Below are 22,939 nucleotides of genomic sequence, written 5' to 3' on the forward strand. Positions count from 1 at the left end.
AGAGGTGGTTCTTCGAGAAAATAAACAAAATAGATAAGACTCTAGCAAGAGGAAAAGAGAGTCAAAACAAATCAATAGTATCAGAAATGAGAAAGGAAAAATCACAACGGACCCCACAGAAATACAAAGAATCATTAGAGAGTACTACGAAAACCTATATGGTAACAAGCTGGGAAACCTAGGAGAAATGGACAACCTAGAAAAATACAACCTTCCAAGACTGACCCAGAAAGAAACAGAAAATCTAAACAGACCAATTACCAGCAATGAAATTGAATTGGTAATAAAAAAATTACCAAAGAACAAAACCTCCAGGCCAGATGGATTCACCTCGAAATTTTATCAGACATACAGGGAAGACATAATGCCCATTCTCCTTAAAGTTTTCCAAAAAATAGAAGAGGAGGGGATACTCCCAAACTCATTCTATGAAGCTAACATCACCCTAATACCAAAACCAGGCAAAGATCCCAACAAAAAAGAAAACTACAGACCAATATCCCTGATGAACGTAGATGCAAAAATACTCAACAAAATATTAGCAAACCGAATTCAAAAATACATCAAAAGGATCGTACATCATGACCAAGTGGGATTCATCCCAGGGATGTACTCGAAAGTCCATCAACATTATCCACCACATCAACAAAAAGAAAGACAAAAACCACATGATCATCTCCATAGATGCTGAAAAAGCATTTGACAAAGTTCAACATCCATTCATGATAAAAACTCTCAGCAAAATGGGAATAGGGGGCAAGTACCTCAACATAATAAAGGCCATTTATGATAAACCCACAGCCAACATTATATTGAACAGCGAGAAGCTGAAAGCTTTTCCTCTGATATCGGGAACTAGACAGGGAAGCCCACTCTCCCCACTGTTATTTCACATAGTACTGGAGGTCCTAGCCACGGCAATCAGACAAAACCAAAAAATACAAGGTATCCAGATTGGTAAAGAAGAAGTTAAACTGTCACTATTTGCAGATGACACGATACTGTACATAAACCATAAAGACTCCACCCCAAAACTACTAGAACTGATATCGGAATACAGCAAAGTTGCAGGATACAAAATTAATCCACAGAAAACTGTGGCTTTCCTATACAATAACAATGAACCAACAGAAAGAGAAATTAGGAAAACAATTCCATTCACAATTGCATCAAAAAGAATAAAATACCTAGGAATAAACCTAACCAAAGAAGTGAAAGACTTATACTCTGAAAACTACAAGTCACTCTTAAGAGAAATTAAAGGGGTCACTAACAGAGGGAAACTGATCCCATGCTCGTGGCTAGGAATAATTAATATCATCAAAATGGCCATCCTGCCCAAAGCAATATACAGATTCGATGCAATCCCTATGAAACTACCAGCAACATTCTTCAATGAACTGGAACAAATAATTCAAAAATTCATATGGAAACACCAAAGACCCCGAATAGCCAAAGCAATCCTGAGAAAGAAGAATAAAGTAGGGGGGATCTCACTCCCCAACTTCAAGCTCTACTATAAAGCCATAGTAATCAAGACAATTTGGTACTGGCACAAGAACAGAGCCACAGACCAATGGAACAGACTAGAGAATCCAGACATTAACGCAGACATATATGGTCAATTAATATTTGATAAAGGAGCCATGGACATACAATGGCAAAATGACAGTCTCTTCAACAGATGGTGCTGGCAAAACTGGACAGCTACATGTAGGAGAATGAAACTGGACCATTGTCTAACCCCATATACAAAAGTAAACTCAAAATGGATCAAAGACCTGAATGTAAGTCATGAAACCATTAACTCTTGGAAAAAAACATAGGCAAAAACCTCTTAGACATAAACATGAGTGACTCTTCTTGAACATATCTCCCCGGGCATGGAAAACAACAGCAAAAATGAACAAGTGGGACTATATTAAGCTGAAAAGCTTCTCTACAGCGAAAGACACCATCAATAGAGCAAAAAGGAAGCCTACAGTATGGGAGAATATATTTGTAAATGACAGATCCGATAAAGGCTTGACATCCAGAATATATAAAGAGCTCACATGCTTCAACAAACAAAAAACAAATAACCCAACTAAAAAATGGGCAGAGGAACTGAACAGACAGTTCTCCAAAAAAGAAATACAGAGGGCCAACAGACACATGAAAAGATGCTCCACATCGCTAATTATCAAAGAAATGCAAATTAAAACTACAATGAAGTATCACCTCACACCAGTAAGGATGGCTGCCATCCAAAAGACAAACAACAACAAATGTTGGCGAGACTGTGGGGGAAGGGGATCCCTCCTACACTGCTGGTGGGAATGTAAATTAGTTCAACCATTGTGGAAAGCAGTATGGAGGTACATCAAAATGCTCAAAACAGCCTTGCCATTTGACCCAGGAATTCCACTCCTAGGAATTTACCCTAAGAACACAGTACTCAAGTTTGAGAAAGACAGATGCACCCCTCTGTTTATCGCAGCACTATTTTCAATAGCCAAGAATTGAAAGCAACCTAAGTGTCCATCAGTAGATGAATGGATATAGAAGATGTGGTACATATACACAATGGAGTATACTCAGCCATAAGAAGAAAACAGATCCTACTATTTGCAACAACATGGATGGAGCTAGAGGTTATTATGCTCAGTGAAATAAGACAAGCGGAGAAAGAGAAATACCAAATGATTTCACTCATCTGTGGAGTATAAGAACAAATGAAAAACTGAAGGAACAAAACAGCAGTGGAATAACAGAACCCAAGAATGGAGTAACAGATACCAAAGGGAAAGGGACTGGGGAGGATGGGTGGGTAGGGAGGGATAAGGGGGGAGAAGAAGAAAGGGAGTATTATGATTAGCATGCATAATGGAGGGGTGGGAGAAAGGGGAGGGATGTGCAATACAGAGAAGACAAGTAGTAATTCTACAACATTTTGCTATGCTGATGGACAGTGACTGTAATGGGGTTTGTGGGGGGGACTTGGTATAGTCGAGAGCCTAGTAAACATAATATTCTTCATGTAATTATAGATTAATGATAAAATAAAAAGAGAAAGAAAAGGGGGATTACTCTTTGATAGGATAAAACTAACTGCAAATCAATGATTAATGCATGCTTTACATATCCTTAATTTTGATCTTTCTAAGGGTGTCAGATGATCAGCTATGGAAGTACATTTTTCTGATAATATTCCTTTTCTTAAAAAAAAAAAGTGGGCAAAGGGTTTGTTTGTGTTTATACAGAGGATCAAAGCCTAATTTGGCTACACAGAGAATGAATTAAGATACGATATGAAGAAGAACTTCTAACATCAACATCCTCTGGAAGAGTCATTCCAGAAGATGAACATCAAAAAACTTCAACAAAGATCCTGTCGCTGCTGCAGTTGTAGCTGCATTCATCCCACTGGTTCCTGGACTTGCCATTGGAATGAAGAAGGAGATATCTAAGCTGGCCTGTGCATACAGTAAAACAACAAATTTGACTGGATCTATACTGTCGAAACTCACCCAAGAATTAGGAGAAGTGTAAGTTGCAGTGCTCCAAAACAGTGCTCCAAAATCGTGCGACTATAGACTATCTAATGTTAAAAGAACATATGGGATGTGAACAGTTCCCAGGAATGTGTTGTTTTAATTTGTCTGATTTTTTTCAAACTATTCAAATTCAGTTAGACAATATCCATCATATCATTGATAAGTTTTCACAAATGCCTAGGCTACCTAACTGGTTTTCTTGGTTTCACTGGATATGGCTGGTAATTGTAGGTCTGCTTTTGTTATGTAGCTGTATTCCTATTACATTAATGTATATGCACAATTTAATTAGTAGTTTAAAACCTATACATGCTTATGTTACTCTACAAGAAGATATGTCAAAGAAATAATCAATCTTCCCATGTTTTCTTCCAACTTCTACTTCTATAGCTTTTCTTCTTCCTTCCTAATTACAACCCTGTAGTAAAATTAATGCCTCATATCGAAAATTACCAAGTATCATAATTCTTCCAAGTGGTAAAGATACCTCACGACAAGTGCTGGGCATAGAAGCCACAGGGCATAAATCTGCAAAGAAGTAAAAAGCTAACCTTTTCAAACAATATTTCTTCTCTCTCACTTACCAACTTTACATTTCCCTGTATGGCCCTGGAAGATGACTGGTTAGCCAGAGATGGGTAAGATTCCTCAAGGGAGGAACAACCTAAGACAGGCACAGTCGCAGGGAGGCCATGAGGAGAGAAATTTGGGACCAACAGAGGAGAGGCTTAGAACCTCACCCCCCCTTGTTTTGAGAGAAATCTTCTGCATCCATGGATGTTTTGTTGCCCTTGTCTAGCTTGGATTAATACTTAGTCTACAGGCACACACCTGATCATCTACATTTGCCCTCTTACAGCACTAAATTATGTTTTCTACCTTTATCTTGCATCTACCTACCACTTCAGCAGTTTATTTAAAAAAATAAATAATAATAATAATAATAATAAGGGAGAAATGTGGGATTCACATATAAATCAAGTATAAAAATCAAATGACTAATTATATCTGACTTGATTGTTTATAGTTCATGATGCATGATCAAAACTGAAAGTTTCTGTGACATGACTGCCCTTGTACTGTTCACCATGTAAGAACTTATTTACTATGTAAGAATTTGTTCACCATGTAAGAACTTGTTTGTTATGCTTCAGAAGATTGGAGACTGTTGGGGTATAGGCTTGGGGTGGATTAATGATTGTGCATTGAGTCCCCTATACAGAATTTTCTTGTTGTTAACAACCATTTGATCAATAAATATGAGAGATGCCCTCTCAAAAAAAAAAAATGATTTCAAGGAGGAAACAGTATGAGAAACCCTGTTAGACTATTTTAGTAGTTCCAGCAAGAGGTAGGTGGAGCAATTCTTTCTCAACTCATTGTCCTCTAATTAGAATTCTTTAGGATGTGACCCAGACAATTCACCCTTAATGATATTCTTCTCATTGTTAGAAAGCGATGGGAATAGTTTACCATAGGGACAATTGCTTCTCATTGTACGGTGCATCTCTTTTAATATCTCATAACAGATCCTACAGTCATGTGACAAATACCTTGTTAGTGACAAAAACAATGTCTGATCACATGAATTCTCCTATCTCATCTGCTCTTGAATGTGCCTCAGTTTGTTTCACAGTGAGCTCTCATACTGTTCTCTGCGCTGTTGCATCCTTCACGGCTGTATTTAAAAAGAATATTTGAAAGGAATGTCCACAGATTTCATATCCAAAAAAGGCAAAAATTAAAATAGTAAGCAGGCACTGATAAAGTCAAGGATAGCAGCATATTTAACACTGATTGCAAAACCTACCCAGGAAACTGTGATCCATAGAGATGATTCTGAGGGCAGGAAAATGAGAACTGTGGTTTCACAGTATTATTGCTGGTGGTGAGAAGCTTCTTGATTATGCATGTGCAGTGCAATATATATGATTATTTTTTTCTATGGTCTACCAAATTCTTGCTTTAAAAAAATTATATTAAAATGCATTAAAATGTCAGGTCTCTAAATGAAATTTTAAACTGTTTTCCATAAAAGTGTTTCTTAACTTTTTTTTTCCCTATGCCTTTATCCACCATCTTATTTAGTGATTGTTCCCTCTCCATTTTTGCTTTAACTTTCTTTTTATAGTCCTACTTAGAAAGCCTTTCTTTATATATAAATGATGGGATATTATTTTCTTTGGGGCAATACATTCTCCAGGTCTTCTCTTCCTCAGCCTGCCCTTGGCCTTTATTCATTCATTCATTCATTCATTCATTCACTAATTTTGTTTCTATCTTGATTTTTAAAGCTTTGTCATTTAAGGTCAGAAATTTTCAGCCCTCATTGAAGGCATCATGTGATTAAGTCTCTGATCTACTGGCTTCTATATGCTATTAATATCTTATTAAACATGAAATAATTAGAAGGGAGTTTGCTTCAAAGTTCTGAAATCAAATTTATCTTCATATTCAGGTATATCATTTTTCTGTAATAAGGTGTTAATAGTAAAGTAACTAATATGTATTTATCTGGTAAATAGATTTAGACTAATGCCATAATTTAATGGGATTTTTTGCATTTTTGAAACATTTTTTAAAAAGGGAAACTTTAAAAGTTATCTCATTTTAATTTTACATGTAATCAAATGTCAAGAAGCATAATCTTTCAGGATAGTTTGATTTTCTTGTTTAAAGACAAAATGTGTTTTTAGCAAATTTCAATACACAAAGGACCATTTTATAAAAAATCTTGTGATAGCAAATGTGTAGGTGTTTCTTGGGTCTTAAAGCATAAATATCTCAAACTGTCCACTAGAACTTGAGTTCTGATTTTGTTTGATCACTCTTAGAAAATAAAAGGTCCTCCAAACCATTTTTGTCAAAAAAAGACTGTGAGGTTAGTAATCATTCTTTCTAGTCCATTATAAAGCCCCTAAACTTCATTTAAAATGAAAGCTTTTCTCCTCCTTTGGCTTGACTACCTATGGTTAGGAAAAAAAAAAAACGAGTGGCTTCTCTGTTACCTATGTGAACCAATTGGCATTAGTTTCCTCTGGATATGACAATGGTTTAAAGCTAACTCTCTCTCTCAGAGATGCTTGATGGGTTACTTAGGACATTCTCTTATCATGTGGCTCTATCATCTCTACTTCCCTTGAGACATGCAAATGGGTCTCCTCTTTCTGGCCATTCAACATTCCTTCATTTCCTAAGCATTTGGCAATACTAACCCAACCTCTTTCTACTGAGGTCCACTTGCCCCTCCATTTGTCCCTCTTTGCAGGATCCAAACCAACTCTGACCAAACTTCTTTTATGTGTAGTACAGGAAATATGCCCCTTTGATCTGCCATCAGTGGGAGTGGAGTTATTTTCAATTATACTCTGCTTTTCATTTAGCTGCCCAGCAGGCAGCTTCAGCTGCAGCCTTTTGCCCTTTCAAGTTCTCACCTATGAGTCTGACCCGCATCCACTGTGTCACTAGACCGCTGCGAATACAATCAGGCTTGCTGATGATCTCTTTGAAGCTACTCTCACTAAGATTAAGGTCAGAAGACAGCCATCCCATCCCACACTTCCTTAGGAGATGGGCTGCACAAAATAGTTCTTGTCAAAGAAATACTTTAATCCCAATTTACCTCTTGGCTTTTCCAACTTCTCTGAGTGGCTGGAGATGGTTGGTCAGATAACAGCAGTAAAACAGGTTCTTGCCCATCTCGGCAAGTGTGGTCATGAACCTCATCTTAAATATGGGTTTTATTTAGAAATAGAGACAGATGAAATGGAGTCGGAGAGACTGAGTTTACATATATTTGTGTGTGTCTACATGTGTGTGTAAACCATACAAGGCTGTTTTTGACATATGCACATTATGACATACCAAATAAAAGTATAGTAAATCACACATGAAAAAAATCCAACACTGCAGTGGTACTTTGTTTCCAGTGGTGTCTCCTAGTGCCTTCCAGCACCAATTGCAAACAAAGAAGTCTGAGTTGAGCTTGTTGGGAACATAGCAGGACACAAAACAGAGAATGGGTAAGTGGAGGGCACATGGAAGATAACAGCATACTTGGGTCTGAATTCCAAATCTTTGTCTTAGTGTAAAATAAAAGGAATATATTTAAATTATTTGAAGAAAATCACAGACTTCTTAGGGATTTTCTCTAAAATGGGATAATAGTATCTTTTAGAAGATTGTTGTGAAATTAAATAAAATAATATAAAAATTCTATAGAATGCAAAATAGAGCCGTTATGAATATTAGATAAAATTTTTTGCATGCCTTCATACATAGGATGGATTGGAGTATGTGCAAACTTGAGGCAGGAAAATCAGTTAGGAAGCCATTACAATAATTCACTTGTATAGTAAGTGATAAATAAACAGAGGTAGGGATTAGAGAGAAAGAAAATAGTTCATTCATTTATTGCCAGAACTGAAAACCGAATAGAGGCGAGAATGTTTCACATTTCTCACATAAACTGGTATTGCTGAAATGCTCACATTGTGTTTGAAACTATGTTGAGCTATAGCAAAGGGAATAAATAAGTATAGTCATTATCCCAGAGATTTCCCCCTGATACTCACCATTCCCAGATGAGTTTACTGCTTCTTGCTAGAAACTAGAATCTGGATCCGTAAGTGTCAACCTGAGATCTGGCCACAGGAATATGGCTGGTCAATCCTCAGGATAGGATGGAAGTATCTAGGAGTTCATACAGTCTGCAGTGGCCCTCAACCAATATCAAGGGCAGAACTGGTGGATAAAGAGCTTGTCCTTCTTACCCCTCCAGCAGGATACGGCAGAAGCATGTCCTGGGCAGTCCCCTTGCATTTCCAATGGGATTGGGTCCAGATTGCCATGGCAGTAACCTGCTCATTTAATGCAGCCAGTACTGGTTTCCTTCCCTCTCTTGTCTTGCTTCTTTATTCTCTTACTAAGGCTTTCTAAGATTACCTCTCAAGTAACCTGATTACTTGTACTCAAATCCTTATTGTGGAATGAATTTATGATAAGGAGGGCTGAGGGATGACTTACCATGATACTGACCTTAAAGAGTATTTATAATCTACTTGAGGAGTGAGTGTAACTTTTAGTTCCTTCTATTACATTTAGATGTTTACTAATCCCAGTAAATTTTAATCTCCTAGGGGCGAAACCTATGTAATACTCACCTATAGCTTCTCCAGCATGTAGCATATTGTGCTGCTCAGAATAATGCACAGTAAATATTTTTGTAAGGATGAGCCAAAAAGAATGAAACAGCTTCTTTAATACAAACTCCACTCCTGGTTTCTGCAGTAGACTGATAACGTTTGCAATCAACCATTTCTCCATGAGTTTTCTACCAGGTGCATAAACGTTACTCAGCTACTGGACTTCAGGTTTCTTTTGAATGCAGGCTATATGATTGTTTTTCACATGCAGCAACTCAGCAGAAAAAACATGCAACTGTCCAGGGTTAGGTTGATAGCAGATTCATCACAGTTCTTTTTCTGTGGCCTTTAGTGTATATTGACAAAACCATAAGTTAAATGTCAGACTTTCAAAGGTAAAGCAACACTGTTTCCTATTACTGACTAAACAATTGTTGTGTTAGGCATTTAATGATAGTTCACTCCACAGTGACAGGTTTACTGTTCTGGTGCATGCAGTTTCAGGAATACCTCCTGATTCCAACAGGAAAACAGGGCTTACTGTGTCTTGAATGAAGCTGGAAATCTCTTCTCAGTTGAGGACGCTAATGTGGAGATAAAACAGATTTAGAACCCAAAATTGGCAAAAAGTATTCCCTGCTGAGTTACTTGGTACTGTCTGCCATATGCAGCAATCTCTCAATTCATGTGTTCGTCTTGCTTGATTGAGAACTGGCTAACGAACTGGCAACAATCCATTTGGTTAATATACGAAGGAAGGAAACACCATCCATACAGGTATAGAACAGTAAAACAATCTTTAAAGATTGTTTTCCCTTCAGTAAAAAAAACTATGCTTGTATGTTAAGAAAAATATAAATTAAAATAGGAGGAAAAATAAAGTTGAATGTGACATGTGAGTTTTACTTGATAGGCTATAAAACATAGCAATTGTGAAAAATTATTTTTAATCACCTCACTACAAAGAAAGGACAGTCTTCATTTATAGGCTGTTTTATGGTTAGATGATGCTTTTTTAAAAGCTGGCAAATGTATAAATTGACAGTTTAACATTACAGTGGGTTGGAATGAGATTACTTTTCTGTCAGAGCAAATTTATAGAATTGGATGACCTCCATAATGTACATTGGACCAATCCTTATGATAGGCAAACCTGAGGATGTTTCAGGAACAGCAGGCCTCCACAAGCTGCCTTCCTGAAATGAAAAGAAGCACAGGGTAGCCCCCAGGCCAAGTGTTGAATGGCCCAGTGATAGTGTCTGACCTTTTATTTCTATAGTGTCATAAAAGTACTGTGCTCATCTGAAGTCAGGCCGGTGACCACACTCCCGTGGCCCCAGGCTGCAGTCATTAAGGAATCACTCAGACCTCTCTGCGACTGGCTCCCAGCTCGTGGGATTTTTCCCAGATTCTTTTCATAAGTGCAACTGGCTGAAAAGTGAATTTTCTCCTGCAGGCTGCATCCAAACAGAGCAAGTGGAGTGGAAAAGGAGAGAAATCACCCAGTTGTCTGTAAAAACTTGGAGTATATTATCAAAGCTTAAAACCATAATTGACTTCTCTTGTCTATACTTTCTTAAAAGCCTTAACCTATCATACTTAGGGCAAAAAGCTTTTATCCTGACAGAGGAACTCAGAAGAGGAAAAGTGTTATTCACAGAGGATGGGGAAAAAGACAAAATTCTTGTTTTTCTAAGAAACAGATTCTCCAGGAAGGAATAGATTCTTCATTTTAGAGCACTATAGCATCATCCTTCCAGCTCTCATTTGGAAGATGAAAAATTTGAGGCTGAAATTTTTGAATGTCCAATATTATATATGTCCAGTATTTTCCAGCTGGCAAATATTGAAATTTGATTATTAACATCTGCTTGTATAGGGAAATCTTTTCCAGAGAGTTTTTTATGTATACTTAATGAAAGGGAAGTTGGGAATTAAATATGGGTGGTACAGTCAGTTCTATTATATCATAGTCATAAAACATCATTATTTTTTACCAAAAAAGGATCTTGAAAAATTTTGTATTATAACGTTATCACTGAAATAAATCTGAAATATATATCCCAACATAATTAAGTGATTTCCTAGGTAATAAGAAAACCAGAGTTAGACTCCCCTGATACTCAAACAAGCTTTCTATCCTGTTCTGTCTGAACACAAAAAAGTAGTTGTGCATATAGAATGTAATCTTTCACTCAATTTGGCTGCAAGATGTAAGAAATTTTTAGGAAATCATGAATATCTTATTAAGAAGTGACTTGCCAATGGGTTTCAGCCCCGGCAAGTTCCCTATGGATTCAGTGAGACTGAAAAATGACAATGGAACGTTCTTGGGGTTAAAGGGTTTATAGCCAACTTTATTTCCACGGTGGCAGGTCTATCACTAGAATCCAATCCACTCAGAGCGAGTCTGCATGCAGCAAGCTGGTCCCTGCCTCTGGGCCTCTCTGCGCCTGCAGCCGTCTCACTCTCTGTCCTCCGGGCTGCCACCACTCCAGCCTTTGCTCTCCTGCAGCTGTGAAGCCCTGCAGCAGCCGTGCCACCGTGTTGCCCAGAGCACTGGACGGAGCTCTTTATAGAGTCAATAACAACGTACTGCCCATGCGTGTGTAGTGAGCAAGCCGACCAGGGTCAGGTGAGAATCTTGCCATAGGAACCTTCACTTTATCCACAGAGGTAGGGATGAATTTCAACTTAGAATCCATGTTTCTTGGGAATTGAGCTGGTTGTGATAAGGGATTATAAAGAATAATTGATATGATGGCAGGTATTCTATTAGTTTAGCCCTTTCTTTCCTCTCACCCTCTTCCCATCCTCTGCCTCTCCCTCTTCCTTCCTTCCTTCCTTCCTTCCTTCCTTCCTTCCTTCCTTCCTTCCTTCCTTCCTTCCTTCCTTCCTTCCTTCCTTCCTTCCTTCCTTCCTTCCTTCCTTCCTTCCTTCCTTCCTTCCTTCCTTCCTTCCTTCCTTCCTTCCTTCCTTCCTCTTTCCTCCCAATCCAGGGTGACTATTAAATATGCCAAAGTACAATGCTCCTTGTTGTGATTAGCATTTTTAAAGGTAGCTTTAAAAATCCAGAGAGGCAAAGCTCATACTTCATAGAGAAGGGGTAGCAGTGACAGCTTCGAACTGTGAGACAGGGCCTCGTAATTGAAATCACATGTTTCATCTCAGTTTCATCTGCATGGGCTACAGGCTATAATTAACATGAAGTGGCAAGACAAGAGCACATACAATAGAATCCTGGAGTACAATCAGGCCCCGAGAACTGAAACAAGCCTCTCTGTTACTCAGCTACACGAGACTGGGTCTGTGCGGCCGTGGAGAGATGACTGTGGAGTATGTAAAGAGCAGCTGTGTGTGGAGAATGACATGGGGGTACTAAAGTCAACATTAAATATAGCGTTAAATAAGATTTCATTTTATTTTGATATCTTTCACTTGTCTTTTCAAAGCTTGATGCCTACATTGTTTAGCAATCTGGCCTTTGCCAACTTAATTTCTCACAAACTTCTACCTTATAGACTACACACATGGATGTAACAGGAAACCCGTGTCAAAAAGAAAAAACAGTGAGGCAAAGTTAACCTTTGCTTCTGTGTGCTATTTCTTTTGTTTCATAGGCACAAATACTTCACACATGCACCTTCCCTTCAATAGCTTCCTATGTTTGGGGACTAATTTTTATTCTTTTAATATTCAACCCAACAGTCACCACTTCCTGGCATGCCCCCAGATTAAATTAGTTCCCTAACTTTATGGTGTTGCATTTATTCCACTGTATCATTATTATCTGCTTAAATCTAAACTATAAATTCTTGAGGTTTCTCCTGTTTCTCTGTTACTATGCAGCACAATAATCTGCCTCATGTAAAGGGATCTGTAGGTGCTTACCTAATAAATAAATGTCTCTCCCCCTTCTTCCATATAATATCTTTCTTCTGTGCCAAACATCTAATATGTATTCAGTTCACATAAGTTGTTTCTACATCAACATGTGAAAGGTTTCATATTTCCAATCAGTATTCATATTTTCACAATTAGAGTACTTTTAAAGTGTGGAAAGTCTCTAAAAAGAGGATAATGTTGGAATGGTGAGAGTTGGAATATTTTTGGAGGTGTGAATTTTCAAGCTCTTCATTTTCTTTATCTATCAAGCAGAGTATATTTCTATCCTTCTAATGAATTGTTATAATTACTGAATTCAGATTGAATGCCACTGTGTCCTCTCATAAGCAATTCCTCCTCAGAGGATGCCTGAGGTAATATGTAGATAATTACTTCTAGCTGGGTTGGTCTAATCACAGGAGTACCTTGGCCCCTACCTAGACTGGAGCTCTCAAATGCTACTTGCTCCTCAAGAGCCTTCTTCATTGCTTTAATGGGATGTGAACGGGATTCTCTCTCAGGACTGCTCTACCTTATGCTGTATCTTTAGGCTACATAATTGAATCTGCAAGGGGTGTGCATAGGTCTAAATCAAACCCTAAAGATTCAGGGAGTTTGTTTCTTATGTACTGTAATCTGTTGTTAGGCATTTTTCAGTGACATTTGAAATATCTCCTTAATATTCTTGCAGCATGTAGGGAAGCAGTTTCCTTGATAGAGTTCTTTCTTTAGCCATTGTGAAAATCGGTTCAGTTTAATTAAAAGATACCATTGGATGTGATGTCCACAAATTGGAAAAACTCCAGCTTTTCTTTCATATTATTGATAGGTAGATATTATTCATTTTTAAAAGATTCAAACTAATAAATAAAGGATTATAGAATTATATTATTATCAATTTTCAAACACTAATGAAAAAATGTACCTAAGCAATGCTTGGTACAGACTATCAACATAATGAAGATGTACACAGCCCAACATTATATAATGTCTGATTGAAGAACAATGATGAAGTATCAGATGCAAACAAGATCTGATCAAATCTAGAATTCTAATCACAAATAGAAAGAAAATACATGGGGAAATATATACTGAAGCTTAGAGAGATAGTAAAACCCAGGCTCTCTGAGGTTTTACTAGTAAGTAAAATATAAAGTAAACAATCTATTTCTCCAGAAATAACTTAAGGAAAAAAAATAAGATAGACAGGGAGCCTATAGATTACATCGTCCATTAAAAATAAAATGAAAGCCACCTATGTAGTTTTAGATTTTGCTATTAGCTACATGAAAATAACTTTTTAAAAGGTGAAATTAATTTTAACGTGTCTATTTATATATACATATACATATGGATACATGCACATGTATATGTATGTATACACACACATAAACATAAGAGACATACTGTGAGGTCTTAGTTTGCACAGGTGTAGGAGTTTGCTAGGGAGATCTGAAGTTTGGAGGGCAGTATGGCAGGCTGGAAACATCTCGGAAAAGTTGATGCTGCAGTCCATAGGTAGAATTTTTTCTTCTTCAGGGAAATTTGTTTTATGCTTAAAGCCTTTGCACTGTTTGGATAAGGCCTATGCAAATTATTAAGGAGAGCACAATCTCCTTTCTGTAAAGTCAGCTGACTGCATATTTTAATCACTTAAAAATGCCTGACAGCAACACTTCGATTTGTGCTCAAATAACAACACTACAGCCAATCCAGACTGACACATAAAACTAGCCATCTTACTCGGGAAACATTCATGGGGAAGTGGCCATTTAAGACTGAAAATTGGGTTATAGGAGTGCTCGTTGTTACCGGGTTGGTCATTGTGTATAAGTCCTTTCAGCAAACAGTGTTAGAAAATAGACATATTTTTTAAGATAAAATCCTTTGTATTTAAATTGATAACTCAAGTTCAGCGTTGTGATATTTCTATACAACCTTACAAACTTTGGTATAATTTTTATTTCTCTCTCTCATACTGGTATTCCCAATTATCAACCACATTATAATTTATAGCCCCATTATCATATCATTCATTTCCTTTCTCCCAGAATACACACTTAGGCTGTAAATCACTATGCCTACACTACCACAAAGAATATGATTACTGAGTGAATCACTCATTACAAAGTTGGTGAAAGTAGTCATTCCTTACTTTACTCCCCCTCAAGAAGAAAAACTGACAGCTATTCAAGAACAAGACACCACCGAGAGAATCCTAGAACATGGGAGTGGGGCTCAAACACTTCCCTGCATCACAAAGACTAAGACAGGCTTCATTAGAAGGGTAAGAGAAGCAGCTACACATTGACCACATTGCCCCTCTCCCAGGCCAGTGATGCAACATGCAGAGAGGTCTTCCCTGAGCCTCCAGTTCTTCCAGTGGGAAAAGATAACCCGGGCGCACAAAAAGACTCCCCAGCATTGTGGGCCACATGCAGAGGCCCCTACTCTGATCTTGCATCATGAAGATTGCCAGGGAATTTTGGGGGTTCAACCCCTGGGAATCTGACTGCAATGGAGAAGAAGGGAGGGGTTTTTAACAAACAGCACAAAGATCTTGGAAGACTATGTTTGTACCTGCAGTGCCCAAGTAGTGATCCCAAGCAGCAGTTTTGCTCATGTGTAGAATGAAGTCAGGGATGCACTGTGACCAGGAAAATCAGCACAGGGCATATCTGCTGATTTGGATCTTCAAATGAAGAGTTTTGCCAGCTTTGAAGTGTGGTTTACCAATGTCCAGGCCAGGGGAGTCACAGCCACACCTGCTGTGGAGAGGGTCTTCTGGCTCTATCTGACCAAAAGAGCTGGTGACAACTCCTGGAAGTTGTGTGGACCAGCAGTGCTCCAGCTGAGAGGTGGGTAGACAGAAGTGGTCACCCCCAGAGTAAAGCAAGTACCAGGTGTGGAGGGTTTTTGTTGCTGTGCACAGGCAGGAGATTTATTCGTAGCCATTGCTGAGGGAGGCTCCCAACCTCTGCCAACCAGAAAGACTGGGAAATTGAGAATATCTTGCAGCTACCCCTCCCCATCCTGCCTAGGCAAGGGAGCTGAGACACAACCCCTCCCATTGTGGAGAGTATCTTCTGGCTCCATCTCATCAGAAAAACTGATGACAGCTCCTGGTTCAGCAGTGCTCAAGCCCAGAGAAGGGCAGGCAGAACCTATAGCTTGCAGAGCAAACCCAGTGGCCCTAATCAGCCATAATACTTGGGGTATAGGTCATTTTTACTTAAGAAAACAAAGAGCTTTAGCTGCTTTTGAGCTACTCCTCCTATTGCGCCCAGGCAAGGAATCTCATTCATAGACTTACTTATCGGTGAATACAGCCTTTAGTCTGTCCAACTTTTGAACCTACCTGGAGGATATTGGAAGCTTCATAGCCCATTCAACAGCCCTGCATGCAGAAGGACTTGAACACACAGCCCAGCCTGTGGCTTTGCCATCTGCAGAGCAAAACTAACGGACTCATGTGGCCGGGGAATTCAGTGTATACTCTGGCCTGATTCAGGTCTCCAGTCAATGACTTGCACAGGTTCTGGGTCCTGTCCTGCTGTCCTGACAGGGCAAGGAAGTTAATTCATAGTCCCATATAATTCATAGAGTGCCCAGTTCTGACTGCCTAGTAAGAATGACTATGGAATCAGGCAACCATGAAGACCATCATACAGCCTCACTTGGGTAGGGAACCAAGCCAGCAGTCGTGTCCGACTGTTCTCAGCCAGAGGCACACCTCCCTACTCCCATTCTCAGGGCTCAAACAGTTGCCTTGTCTCAAAATAGGTCCTAATAGCAAGTCCTACCTGCCCAAGAACATTACCAGCAGACACATTCAGAAAGCTGATTGGTGAACAACAGTTTCTGCCAAAGCAACCTGTGACATTTGGAAGAGTAACACAATTATGCAAATGTACAGATACCAATGTAAGGAAGCAAGGATTATGAAAAACCAGGTAAATACAACACCAGCAAGGAAAACTAATAAAGCTCCAATAGCTGACTCCAAAGAAATGGAGACCTATAAACTGTCATACAAAAGTACAGAATAATCTTAAGGAAGTTTAGTGAACTAGAAAACACACCTAAATGAAATTAGAAAAATAATGCATGAACAAAATGAGAATTTATACAAGGAAACAGCAACCATAAAAAAGAAAAAAACACAAAACCAAATTCTAAGAGTGGAAAATACAATAACTGACTGAAGAATTCAATAGAGTTTCAAAAGTAGGTTTGATCATGCCGAAGGAATAATCAGCAACATAGAGGATAGGACATCAGAAATTACCCAGTGAGAGGAGCAAAAAGAAAAAAGAATGAAAAAGGGTGGAGAAAGCCTACAGGAATTATGGGACCCAGTGAAAAAATAACAGTACTTGCATTATGGGGACTCTAGAAAGAGAAGAGAAAGAGAAAGGGACAGAAAGTATATTTAAAGCAGTAATGACTAAATAGTTCCCAAACATGAGGAGAGAAATGGACATCCAGATGCATAAGGCTCAAAAAACTCCAAATAGTTTGATCCAGAATAGGGCTTCACTGAGATGCAATATAATTGAATTATTAAAAGTCAAAGACAAAGAGTTTTAAGAGCAGCAAGAGGAAAGAAAGAATTTACATACAAGATAATCCCCATAAGACAAAGAGCAGATTTATCAAAAGAAACTTTTCAGGCCAGAAGAGAATGGGATGACATACTCAAAATACTGAAAGAAAATAATTGTTAACCAAGAATTCTATACCAAGCAACACTGCCCATTAGAAACAAAGTAGGGTAAAGACTTTCCTGAATAAACTAAAGTCCAGGGAGTTCCTTACCACCAGACCTATGTACAAGAATTGCTAAAGGGAGTTCTTTGAATGTGAGTAGATGAACATTAACTAGTATCACAAAAACATAAAAAGGTATCATATATCTCACTGGTAATGGTTAATATATAGTCATGGTTTCTGCCATATGATAATAGTGGTGCATAACTGACTTACAATCCTAGCTTGAAAGTGAAAAAAAAAGACAAACTAATAACTATAACTACAGTCATTTGTTATTAGTTATACAATATAAAAAAGTGTAACAGCAATAACCTAAAATGTGAGAGGAGAGGAAGCAAAAGTGTGATGTTTCCAAATTCTGTTGAAGTTACCAGTTTAAAATAGGGTGTTATACATTCAAGTTATTTTATGTAAGCCCTGTGGTAACCACAAGGGAAAATCCTGTAGTAAAATAGTACTACCATGGGATCTAGTAATTCCACTTTTGGGAATGTATCCAAAGGAAATGAAAACACTAATTTGAAAAAATGTCTATACCCCAATGTTCATAGCAGCATTATTTACAATTAGCCAAAACATGGAAATAACCTAAGTGTTCATCACTGGATGAGTAAATAAAGAAGTTAGGGTATATAGATACAATGAAATAGTGTTCAGCCATAAGAAGATGAGGAAATCCTACCATTATGACACCATGGGTAGATCATGAAGGCATTATGTTAAGTAAGTCAGACAGAGAAAGACAAATTCTGTATTTCTTTTATATGTGGAATTTATTTCTTAAGGTAGAAGTTAGATGACTGATTTTAGATTTTTGTTCTTTATAATACATATATATTCAAATGGCATGAAGTTCTCACTAAGCACTGCTTTTGCTGCACCCAGTAACCATTGATGTTATAATTCCATTTGCATTTTATTCAAAATATTTCAGAATTTCTCTTAAAATTTCTCCTTTGAACGAAGTGTATATAAATGTGTTAGTCTCCAGGCATTTTAGCATCTTCCAGCTATCTTTCATTGATTTCTAGTTCAATTCCGTTTTAGTCTGAGAGCAGATATTGTATGACTTCTATTCTTTTAAATTTGTTAAAGTGTGCTTTATGGCCCAGAATGTGGTATATCCGGGTGAATGTTCCGTGTGAGCTAGAGGAGAATGTGTATTCTGCTGTTGGATGAAGTAGTCCACAGATGTCTACTTTATACAGTTGATTGACGGTAGTGTTGAGTTCCACTACATCCTTAACAATTTTCTGCTTTATAGATCTCCCATTACTGTTAAAATGGTGTTGAGTTCTCCAGCTATAATAGTGGATTTATCTATTTATCCTTGTAGTTCTATCAGTTTTTGCCTCACACATTTTGTTACTCTATTATTAGACAAATACACATCGAGTATTATTATGTCTTCTGGAAGTATTGAGCCCTTTATAATTATGTATCATACCTCATTATCCCTGATAACTTCCCTTGCCTTAAAGTCTGCTCTGTCTCAAATAAATGTATCTGCCATATTACATATCTATACTGTAATTAATAGTTCTGCTTCCTTTTGATTAGTATTAACATGATATCTCCTTATCCATTTATTTACTTTGAATTTATATATGTTTCTGTATTTCAAATGGGTTCCTTTTAGGCAACATACACTTGGGTCTTGTTTTTTGATCTACCCTCACCATCTCTGTCTTCTAATTTGTATATTTGACTTCAAACTTGTGTATTTAAAATGTTTAAAGTGATTATATATATATGGGTTAATATCTACCACATTTATTATAGTTTCTGTTTGTTATCCCTGCTCTTTTATATTAATTTTTGTCACAGTTTTTTTGACTTTCATGGTTTCAACTGATTATTTTACATGATTCAATTTTCTCTTTTTTAGCATATCTATTATACTTTTTTTTGGTGTTTTGTTTTTAGTTTTTGTTTTTATCTTTTAGTTTTTTTAGTGGTTGCCTTAGAATTTGCAATATACATCACAGCCAATCTAAGTCCACTATACCACTTCATAGGTATTTTAAGTACCTTATAATGACTAAATATTCCAAATTCCCTCTCCCATCTCTTGTATTATAACGATTATTAATTTTACTTATACAAAATTGAGCATAAGCATATATAATGCATTTATACAATCATTCATAATTAAATATGTTGTTGCTATTATTGTGAACAAACTAACCTGTTATCTCAATTAAGAATAAGAAATAAAGAAGTTTTGATGTTATCTTCACATTTGTTCTCCTATACCGTTCCTTATTTTATATAGTTCTACATGCTGTCCTATATCATTTTCCTTTTCTCTGAGGTACTTCTTTTTTTTTTTTGAGAGGGCATCTCTCATATTTATTGATCAACTGGTTGTTAACAACAATAAAATTCTGTATAGGGGGGTCAATGCTCAATGCACAATCATTAATCCATCTCAAGCCTAATTCTCATCAGTCTCCAATCTTCTGAAGCATAACGAACAAGTTCTTACATGGTGAACGAATCCTTACATAGTGAATAAATTCTTACATGGTGAACAGTACAAGGGCATTCATCACAGAAACTTTCGGTTTTGATCACGCATTATGAATTATAAACAATCAGGTCAGATATGAATATTCATTTGATTTTTATACTTGATTTATATGTGGATCCCACATTTCTCCCTTTATTATTATTATTATTTTTATTTTTAATAAAATACTGAAGTGGTAGGTAGATGCAAGATAAAGGTAGAAAACATAGTTTAGTGTTGTAAGAGAGCAATTGTAGATGATCAGGTGTGTGCCTGTAGACTATGTGTTAATCCAAGCTAGACAAGGGCCTTAAAACATCCACAGATGCAGATTTCTCTCAGAACAGGGGGGGTGAGGTTCTAAGCCTCACCACTGTTGATCCCCACTATCTCACCTGATGGCCCCCCTGTGACTGTGCCTGTCTTAGGTTGTTCCTCCCTTGAGGAATCTTACCCGTCTTTGGCTAACCAGTCATCTTCCGGGGCCATACAGGGAGATGTAAAGTTGGTAAGTGAGAGAGAAGCCATATTGTTTGAGAAGGTTAGCTTTTTACTTCTTTGCAGATTTATGCCCTGAGCTTCTATGCCCAGCACTTGTCACTGAGGTACTTCTTTTAACATTTCTGCCAAAATAAGTCTCCTGGCAAAATAGTCCCACAGTTTTTTTTTTTTTCTGAGAAAATATTTTTCCTTCACTTTGTAGGATAATTTTTCAGAGTACAGAATTCAAGCTTGGTGGATATTTTTCTTTTTTCTCATAAATATTATACTTTTCTTTATTGCATGGTTTCTGAGAGAAATCTGATGCAATTTTTCACTTTGATTTTCTACAGATAAAGTAATGTAGTGATAAGGTATGGAGACAGAGGAAGCATTCTGTCATCCTGTGAACACATCTTAGTCTTTTGGTGGACCTTTGCCCCTGGCTTATTAACGGCACCCTGCTTCTCAATGCCCCAAGCCATTTATGTTGAGCAGGAAAGCCAGCTAGGGCTGGAGTTGATTATTTTCCTTCTCCCAGGTAGATAGATTCTGATAATACCCCAGGAAGTTAAGCTCTGGTAAAATAATTTCTCCTAAGGACAGGAGAAATTGTTAAGAATAAGAGGATGTGCTGGTGTATTTCAAAATGGTTTCTTTTCTCCTCCTGCTAGAAGAATAAGGGGATTTTTCTGATATTCACTGTGAGGACCTGGTAGATGTTCAGAAAATAAATATCACAAAAGTGTGAGGGACCCATATGACTGCATTTTATGCAGATTTCTACTCTCAGATTTGAGGCTCTAGCTATTCATCCGTTACAGTTCAGGCTTTGTACCCCAGTGCTCATTCCAATGGAGGTTTATGTTCCAATAAATTTTGATCCTCTGTGTTCAACTGTCCAATTTTTAGGGCAATGGTTTGCCTTATGATTTAATTTCTCTGATGATCCAAGAAAAGATGTTGATTTTTCCATTTGTTCTACTTTTTACTTGTTAGATGGAGTGGTGACTTCTTATCTGACAGTATGTGGGACCAGAAACCAGAAGTTCTCTGAAACCACTTTGTTATAGTCATTTGAAAAAATTACTCTGTTATATAGTTATGTCCGTGCAACAAACAGACTCTAAGGTGGCCTTGGTGATCTGGATTCCTGGTATTTAAGATTTCATTTGATTTCCAACTCTTTACTGTAGGCTAGACCAGTGAGTTGCTCTTTGGTATAGAATGTGACAAAGGTGACATGTGTATATGTTTAGGTATCCGTGATGTTGTTACCTTCCTCAACTGAGCCTCAGAAGAGACCACAGTCCAAGTGGATATCTAGATTACAGCTTTGCGAGATTCTGAAGCAAAAGATTCCAAGAATCATCATCCATAGAAGCTATGAGATAATACATAGTTGTTTAAGTCTCCAAGTTTGTGGTGATGTTTTTAAACTGCAATGACTAATTACTATAGCTATGAACTCAGTGGAAGATTATATAAATTATTTAATTTAATTTGAATTTCAATTTTTAGGGTGTGAACTTACTTTTGTTATTAAATAAAATCCAGCCTTCCTTGCTGATAGAATAACATGACTATAGTAATCATGTTCACCCATATCCTTGGTAAACTTCACTGAGCAAAATCTTTTATGATTAAATTCTATCTTGGCTTACTACAGCCCATAATACAAGAAAAAATTCAACATTTTAACAACAAAGAATTACAGTATCTTCTACATATAAGCAGCATAAGTATTCTTTATTTTAAAGGTGGAAAAAAAATTGGTTAAGAAAAATTCTGAGACTAAGAAAAAATTTCCCACCACAGTATTCCAGTTTGGGAAGGATCCAAAATTGTTTCTTAGTTAAAGTCCCTGAATGATCATAATACCTTGCCCTTAATTCTGTCTATAACTTCTAGTTGTAGCTTTGAATAAGTCATTTAAATTCTCAATTTTGTAATCTATAAAATATGGCTATGTAGATGCTAAGACTTCTATTAGCTATAAACTGTCATGATTCTCTGAAATGACATCATTTTTAGAACAAGTGAGAGGAACCACTGGGATGTAACCATGCCCACTGCCTCACCCCCAATCAATGTTGCATCAACCATCCAAAAATATTTTGACCCATATGCATCTTATCTTCATATTTTTCTTAATAGGTATACCACTCATGTAATATGTAGAATGATTAGAATTTATAGTTTCTTGGAAGAAAGAAAGTATAGGCTAAATAAGATAACCGCTATAATTATTGATTTTTACTAATTTTATAATATTAACAGGTTTTGTTTCTCAGTTGTGGATTCTGAGTTAAAAGAATTTAGTACTCTTTCTTTCTATTAAATAAAAAAAATTTGTGAACTATACTATTGAGTAAATTTGAAGTGATTCAGCCAAAGAGACAGTAAAAACACTGCTTTTTTATCTCTTTTCCAGTGAATTATTACTGCCACTGAAAGATATGTTATTTGAACTTTTATACAGAAATACTCTAAACCAATCCTTCACAATTCAGAAATCACATACAAGCATATCTATGAAGGACTCTTGAAAGGGTAGGACTCATTCAACTTTCCTTATAAGAAAACTTACCAGTTCTGTATACACTACC

At 37.1% G+C, this 22,939-nt stretch overlaps 1 long non-coding RNA gene across 2 annotated transcripts in view; it reads left to right on the forward strand.

Moving 5' to 3' along the window:
- LOC140848694 (uncharacterized) overlaps positions 1 to 22,939 on the forward strand; it is a 397,098-nt gene that overhangs the window by 251,676 nt on the left and 122,483 nt on the right. Inside the window, exon 4 of one of the 2 annotated variants that reach the window (XR_012129799.1) lies at positions 21,330 to 21,844. The exons of the other annotated variant lie outside the window; for it this stretch is intronic. This is a non-coding gene — a long non-coding RNA (uncharacterized lncRNA). Of the gene's footprint in view, positions 1 to 21,329; positions 21,845 to 22,939 lie in introns of those variants that run through there. 2 annotated transcript variants of the gene reach the window in all.

The sequence above is a fragment of the Manis javanica genome, chromosome 4, assembly GCF_040802235.1.
Source record: "Manis javanica isolate MJ-LG chromosome 4, MJ_LKY, whole genome shotgun sequence".
In the NCBI taxonomy this organism is placed as follows: domain Eukaryota; kingdom Metazoa; phylum Chordata; class Mammalia; order Pholidota; family Manidae; genus Manis; species Manis javanica.